Source organism: Hyperolius riggenbachi, chromosome 4 (assembly GCF_040937935.1).
Source record: "Hyperolius riggenbachi isolate aHypRig1 chromosome 4, aHypRig1.pri, whole genome shotgun sequence".
NCBI classification, from domain to species: Eukaryota; Metazoa; Chordata; class Amphibia; order Anura; family Hyperoliidae; genus Hyperolius; species Hyperolius riggenbachi.
This window is the reverse complement of record NC_090649.1, coordinates 362,583,574-362,591,587: the sequence shown is the minus strand read 5'-3', so window position 1 is coordinate 362,591,587 and position 8,014 is coordinate 362,583,574. Positions and strand designations below refer to the sequence as shown.

Genomic DNA, 8,014 nt, shown 5'->3' with positions numbered 1-8,014 from the left:
CAACCAATGTGCAGAGGCGTATCTAGAGGGGTGCGCCCATGGCACAAGTTTCAGGCGAACTTTGGGTGGTTCGCGTTCGCCGGCGAAGGCGAACTTTTGCGGAAGTTCGGTTCACCCCCATAATGCTCCATTTGACCCTCTACATCACAGTCACCAGGCGCATTGTCGCCGATCAGACTACACTTACTCCTGGAGCCCCACCCCCCCTTATAAAAGGCAAGGTTCTCTGGCCGTTTTATTCACTCGTGTGATACAAGTCTGAAGAGTCTGTGTGAATGACTGGCTGTTAGGTAAGAAACACATTAGCAAGCTAGTCAGTAGGTAGAGAGGACATATTTTGCATCTTTTAGTAGTGATGGACCATTCTCCATAGAAAATCATTGGCAAGAACACAAGGTTACTGCAAGTTATAAAAACATACGGCTGTGCGCTGCGGTCACGCAGTGGGCATGAGGGATGAATCATACTTCCACGTTGTGGATAGGCTGAAGGACGAACCCACCCAGTCACAACAAGTACTGAGCATGCGTGGCACGTGATATGGTTATATAACATTGTGTTGCAATAAGCGCGTAACCCTGAATTAACTGTTTCAGGAATTGCACGTTCACACGGGACTTAACCAGAACTAGTCCTGTTCATGAGAATATTGACTATAAGTCATCCAATCATAGCAAGGCTCATGCCTGAGCATCCCCAAGATGCAATCGGGAAAATGGGTGGAGCTATGAGTATAAGAAAGAGAGATTTCCCTTGCTCTGATGGGACTCTCCACTACTGACGAGTTGTGTGATGTTGTGTATGCGCTGCCTCCTGACGATCGCTGGTCCCCCGATACGGAGTGATGATGCAATATCCGGTAATGTATTGATTCTTTACTCTATTACTTATCCATGATTCACTGCTATACCTGTAAATAATGTAAATAATTGAATAAATATCCTACTACAGTGTGAAGTCGTAAGCTATGTATTTACCTAGTCTGTGTGCTAGTGTGAGTCGAGTGTGAGGCCTTAGCAACGCCAAAAACATAGCATTACATAAATGGCGACGAGGATGACTTTTGACCTCTGATATATATTGCCTATGATTCTGTGGGTCTCTGGGTGTAATTTTGCAAAATTTGGCATTTTGCCAGTTAGTGGGGCAATTAATATAAATCTTTGTAAAATTGCCCCTGTATGGTATATTGACTTGATACTTGACATGTATATATCTTAGGACAGATTACAGGTGTGGGCAAAGTTTGGAGTCAGTAGCTCCTCCCACTTAGTTTCAAGTCAAGATATCTTTTGAACTAAGCAAAATTTACCTGTGGGAAGTTTGACCATTGGTGTCTAGAAGTTGAGGGGCACCTCTGGTCAAAGCCACGCCCAGTTGGCAGTGTGCCAAAAGTAAGGCAATATGTTTAAGAAAAAGGCCAAATGCCTAAAAGAACCTGCGGAGATCCCCGGCTGGACCGAGTCTCCGTATAATATTATAGCAGTAGAATTAGCTAGCCATGGGTTGGTAGAATTGTGGGATAAGCAGTTGAAAGAATCAGAACCGGTTGATTTAGTTCAAGTACTTGAAAAACTCCCTGCCAAGGTAGGTGATGCAGTTACCCTAGCTAGAAGGAGCTGGGTGTTGGCCTCTGCATATCGTGGTGTGCACAAGCGATTGCAGAAGGCGTTCCAGGATCAAGAAAAGGCGGAACAGGCTCAACTTGAGGTTGAGGGACGCTGCCTGATGCTGGAATATAGTGGTTACCCGTTAAAGCGGGTGATGTTGTTGCTCTCTCTAGATGTAGATAAGACTCTAGGGGGGGTTCCCCGTTGAAGCGGGTGATGTTGTTGCTCTCTCTAGATGTAGATAAGACTCTAGAGGGGGGCCCTGTTAAGGCGGGGCATGATGTCGCTCTCAGGCGGCATAGTGGGATGTTGTTGACAGCTTATAGAAAGCTTCAACAAAGATTGTGTAGGTTGAAAGAATCAGAATCCCTCAATGTTGTTACTTTACTTGAGGGTATTCCTGTTGGAAAAAGGCTAGTCCTGTTAGAAAAAGGAACTAGAGTAGGATGACAGAGTGATAGTTGCACAAGTGTCATCACAGGCAGCTGCAGATAAATACCAACATGTAACAGAATCTGCAGCTGGTAAAATAAATGTACTGGAGGAAGTAGCTGGGGAAGAGGCTCCTGTGATGACACATTTTGGATTGTTATCAGTGGAGCAGGGAGCTTCTGTAAATAAAAGGAAGCCAAACTCTGCCACTGATCATTGCACAAGAAATAGGACAATGTGCATTGAACTGGAATTGGAAGTGTTTAGCACAAATGTATTTTGTTCCATTTGAAAAGATTAGGAATAGCTGGGAACTTTCTTTAGGTTGTTACTGCTGTTTTTGTCCCTCTTAAGGAAAACCCCATATTTTTAATGATAAAATATGGATGGGAAGAAGGGGCAGAGAGTAACCTGACAGTGAATCTCAGCTTTTACTACTACGGTTTTTAATACAGTCTGTGTCTTTGTTGTTAGATTTCGGAGTATAATCTTGGAGTGCTGTGTTTAAACTTGTAAAGCAAATTCCTTAAAGTGACAGTATCTGACTGCACTGGCAGAATTGAAATGGTAATATAATCTGGACAAGACAGGTGGGTTAACATTGTTGTTTCTAGTGAATGTTTTATATGGTGAATCCGTTATAGCGAGTCCTGATTAATCGTGTATTCATATGTCTGGTTTTTGTTTAATTGAATGCATAGAGGAATGTTTTTTAAAAAAATGCATTTGTGCACGGGAGGTGAGTGCTCCTAGGGAATGTGTGTGAGCCAGTGAGTGTTTGAGATGCTGCTCTCCTCAACTGGGGGTGCTTGGCAAGCATTATTTTTTTTTTTTCATTCAGGAGTACATGCTGTAAAAAAAAATATTGACCTTTAACTCTTACTTCATGGGATATGCATCTTGTTTGATAAAATAAATGGTTAAAGAGGTGAGAAATAGTAAAGCAACTTTCTTGTGTGTGTGCGTTGTGAATCACTGTGTGTTGTGCTGGGTTTTGCTAGAACTTCCAAATCCCTGCAAATGCTCACTTTTTATTTACAGGGTTAAATGTGATTATGATGTCACGGGGACATCTGCCAGCAAATTTTCCCCTGGTTTCTAGCTATAATTGTGCAGGAGTGAAATTGTTTACTTGTTGAGCTGAAAGCTAGATTAGATGAGACTGTGTGAAAGAAATAGAATTGTGAAGTCTATTATGGCAATGTAGAATGAAAATATTGCGTAATTAGACTGAAAAACTTTTTTATATAATATGCCTGTGTCTCTGCGTCTATTCAGAGTTTTTTTTTTTTTTTTTTTTTTTTTTTTTTTTTGCACTGCACATGTGCAGGGAGGGGCGCAGAAACACTGGGGAAAAGTTGAGGGAGGATAGGGCCAGAGGCGGCTAGCGTGTGCGCAACGGTGTATGAGGGCACGCGCGTGGCGGGTGCATGTGCACAGCGGGCACATGCATGCGCAGCGAAAGGCCTAGCTTGTTTTTTTTTTTAAATGGGCTAAGGTCATTAGTTACTAAATGAGATTTGTTTGTCTTGCAGAGAAATGTCTGGTTTCTCTAGGGTTGAATGTTGTACTGATTAGCTGAATGGCGTGAAGTGGCAGAATGTGTTGATGATGAAGTGTGAATTGAGTTGTTTCTAATGAATTGTATGAAGTTTGCTTTGAGACCTTACTGATATAGTGTATTATATGTTTAAGAATACCTCTGTTAAAGATGCTAGAATGTATGCATATGCTAGTTTAGAATAATACAAACAAACTGTGAAGATAACAGATTTTTGTTTATACCAGAAACTAGCTGGTGGGGTGGTTAAAGTAGAAACGATTCCTTATTGGAAAATGCATAAGGATGCGGTAGCTCCATATAGGGGAACACCTGTGTCAGCTGGGTTGGATTTGCATGCTTTAGAAGTTGTTATCATTAACCCCTCACAGGTTACAACCATTCCCACAGGTATAGGATGTAAAATACCTGACTAACATTATGGGCAAATAGCTACCCAATTCAGTTTTGCTCAGAAAGGAGCTATAGTAATAGGAGGAGTAATTGACTCCGACTATCAAGAATAAATTAAAGTGATCATGATTAACCTGGGAAATAGTGAGTTAATTATTGGAAGAGGAGAGAGGATGGGTTAAAGTTTTTTGGGGAGGACACTGTGTATACACAGGCCAAAGAGTTGTATAGCCCAGGTTCTCCTGAGGGCCCTTTTACACTTAATGCGCTGGTATGCATTAGTAGTAGTACGCATACAATTTTGTTGTTGTTTGTTTTTTCTTGTTTTTTGTTGTTGTTGTTTTTTCCCCAATGGCAATGCACTGTGAAAAGATTTCAATGTTTTTTCAGTGTATGGTGTGAAAGAGGCCATAGGGGGACACGGACGCTGGACTGTACATCAGTTGTTATTTTTTGATTACAGTTAACAGCAGCTGATTAAGTGTAAAGGGACCCTAATTCCTTTATTTGTAGAGAGGGAAGCCCATCAGTAAAGGGTGATGAATATTTTGGTTCTACTAATACAGTAAATGTTGGAGCTAAAATGTGGGTCAGAATCCCCAAGGACCGCCTCCTCCAGCAGATGTGATTGCAGTAGGCAAGGACCGAACTCTGCTGGTAATGAGGCCAGAACAGGAAAAGTGGGAATATATCCCACAGGAAAAATGTTATTTGCAAGAATAAGTCACACTTGTTTGGGTTTTTTGCAGATTGATCTCCATGTCTATGGCATTGTCCTTGGAATCCTTGGTATCGTGTGGTTGGAAAGTTGTGGCGTTAATGCATGGACTTCAAGTATTCGAGTAACCGATACAGGGGATCCACGGTGACTTTCGTGTGGGGAAATAAAACCAAGGGTTGTCTACAGAGAAACTTTACCTGTAATGCTAGGCAAGCATGTGACATTCTCAATGCTACTTTCAATGGAACATGTCTCGGTGGGGCCTACTTTGATATTTGTGGATATGATGGATGCTAAAGTGGACACTGGGCATATAAAGAGACTACCTTCCACTTGTGCAAAGGTGGGGCAACGTGCCTAAAAGACCGTGATTCATGCACATTTCCAGCTGCCATAAGCTGTTCTAAACCACACTAAATACGGAGAGAGTGGTATGACACTTTGTTAGGAGGATATGGGACATTGACTGGAACTCTTAATAGTCTTGATATTGAAACATTAGCAAATAGATTGCATAACGCTGGAAGTAAAATAAATGATGTCTTAACTTTACAAGCTAAATGGATGCCAACTATATGGGCGTCATTTAAAATTACAAGCTAAAATAGATGATGATTTGCTTGATTTAATTAACGCAAGTGCCTCTGTTATGTATGAAACAGATGTTGATATAACTAGAATTGTAAACTGGACTATCTGTTCCATGCAAACCTTACAACAGCAACAACAGAAAGGGTTATTTCAAACTATGTTGTTGACTGGAAATGAGGAGGTTTGGAGGACCGTGTTCAGTTCCATGATAACAACTGATCACTGGATAGATATCAAAGCACCTAAAGTGATGTGCAATGATACATTTTGCATGGGACAATTAACACTTTACAATGTTACTAAAAGTAGTATAATGTGTAAGAATGTCATTTTGCCATTATTAATTGGGCCAGAAGGTGATCAGCATTTCTGGGTACCTACGTTTTATTGTTATTGATGACCGCAACAGAACACATGATTTGACTTTTTGTGATAATACTTTAAACAGTAAAATATGTAAGTTACAGTCTACTGCATATGAACCTTGTTTGTTACAGAACACTGTAAACAAATGTGGGTGGACCATAATGCCTATAACATACCGCTGGATGGTGGAAATAACACCTCAAGTGGTATGTGTAGTGACAGATCGTCAGGTGGTCCCTAAAATGAGGGTGCCTTTTGCAGGATGCATACACAATATCACTGTATTCCAATGGGAAAATGAAACTTTTATGTTGATGCCTGATATAGCGTTAACTACAAAGGTTTCCTGGCAAGGCCAAGGTTTGGAAGTTCCCAATTGGGATCTAAACCTGACTAAACTAAAGCGGATTGTTGAAAAATCTAACGGAAGTGAAAAAGTGCTATTAAAAAGTTGAATAGAAGTATAATCGTACACCAGCTCAGTACTACCGTGATTGCAAACAAAATTGTTAAAGTGGGCTCTGCCATAGCAGATGCCACCTCTCACCACTGGTGGGATGTATTTATGGGTTATTCGCCATCAGCAGAAACAATGATGAAGTGGATAGTTCATCCTATTTTTGATTGTAATGATTGTTATAGTTATCCTATCCAGATGGAACTGGTATGTGGCATATGGGATCTGTTGTAAGGGAAAAAGTTGTCATGGTTTCATATGTTAATGGTCATCACTAAGGACCGAATGTGATACAAGTCTGAAGAGTCTGTGTGAATGACTGGCTGTTAGGTAAGAAACACATTAGCAAGCTAGTCAGTAGGTAGAGAGGACATATTTTGCATCTTTTAGTAGTGATGGACCATTCTCCATAGAAAATCATTGGCAAGAACACAAGGTTACTGCAAGTTATAAAAACATACGGCTGTGCGCTGCGGTCACGCAGTGGGCATGAGGGATGAATCATACTTCCACGTTGTGGATAGGCTGAAGGACGAACCCACCCAGTCACAACAAGTACTGAGCATGCGTGGCACGTGATATGGTTATATAACATTGTGTTGCAATAAGCGCGTAACCCTGAATTAACTGTTTCAGGAATTGCACGTTCACACGGGACTTAACCAGAACTAGTCCTGTTCATGAGAATATTGACTATAAGTCATCCAATCATAGCAAGGCTCATGCCTGAGCATCCCCAAGATGCAATCGGGAAAATGGGTGGAGCTATGAGTATAAGAAAGAGAGATTTCCCTTGCTCTGATGGGACTCTCCACTACTGACGAGTTGTGTGATGTTGTGTATGCGCTGCCTCCTGACGATCGCTGGTCCCCCGATACGGAGTGATGATGCAATATCCGGTAATGTATTGATTCTTTACTCTATTACTTATCCATGATTCACTGCTATACCTGTAAATAATGTAAATAATTGAATAAATATCCTACTACAGTGTGAAGTCGTAAGCTATGTATTTACCTAGTCTGTGTGCTAGTGTGAGTCGAGTGTGAGGCCTTAGCAACGCCAAAAACATAGCATTACAACTCGTCTAACTACAGTAATTAGTGAAGGGACAGCTGCTGACAGACTCTACTAGGGAAAGCTTAGTTAGGCTCTTGTAGGCTTGTTAGCTTGCTCCTGGCTGATTGTTATTCCTTAAATAGCACCCCACAACAGCTCCCTCTTCCCTCCCTCCCCCTTCTCCTCCAGAATCTTCCAGGATCCCTGTAGATGCCATTGTTCTAGCTAAGGGTCTCTTGCCATCTTCTGCCTGTGCTTCCAGCTGTGGACAATCTCGTTCAGACTGCACAAGCTTGGGACCGCGCTATGTAGATTCTATACTGCAGCTGTGGCCAAAGTCTAATTATCCACAAGGCAAACCTAGGCAGTTTCCTAGGGCCTGGAAAGGGGTCTGGTGGATGCTAGCCCCACCAAATCTTACTTAGAGAAAAGCCAGTGAACACAGCGGTGGGCAAAAACATCTATCTTGCCTACGGCCCCATTGCATCTTAGTCCTTTTCTGGTTGTGGAATAGCTTAACAGCTCGGTCAGATACAAAGCTGAGCTGCTTCAGCCAATCAGTTTCCAAGTATGCAAATGAGCACCTTGCCAGTAGTAAAGATGCTGGCATCACTTATGAATGTAACAATGTAAATCAAAATAAAGTAAGATTTTACATTGGGCAAACACTGACTAAAAATATATAAATGAATATTAATTATAAATATATACTGTATAAAAATAAGACATGTTATTAATTAAGTTATAATCAGTGAAGTCCCTTTTTGTTTCTAACTTGAATTAGTCAGACTGTAAAAGCAAACATAATTAGCCTTTGGTTGCAG

The 8,014-nt window shown here is 41.3% G+C and overlaps 1 long non-coding RNA gene across 1 annotated transcript; it reads left to right on the top strand.

Moving 5' to 3' along the window:
* Positions 1-251: 251 nt before the first annotated feature.
* LOC137504042 (uncharacterized) lies at positions 252-7,124 on the top strand. The gene is made up of 2 exons (XR_011019404.1): positions 252-859; positions 2,517-7,124. It is a non-coding gene; the product is annotated as an uncharacterized lncRNA (long non-coding RNA).
* Positions 7,125-8,014: the final 890 nt, after the last annotated feature.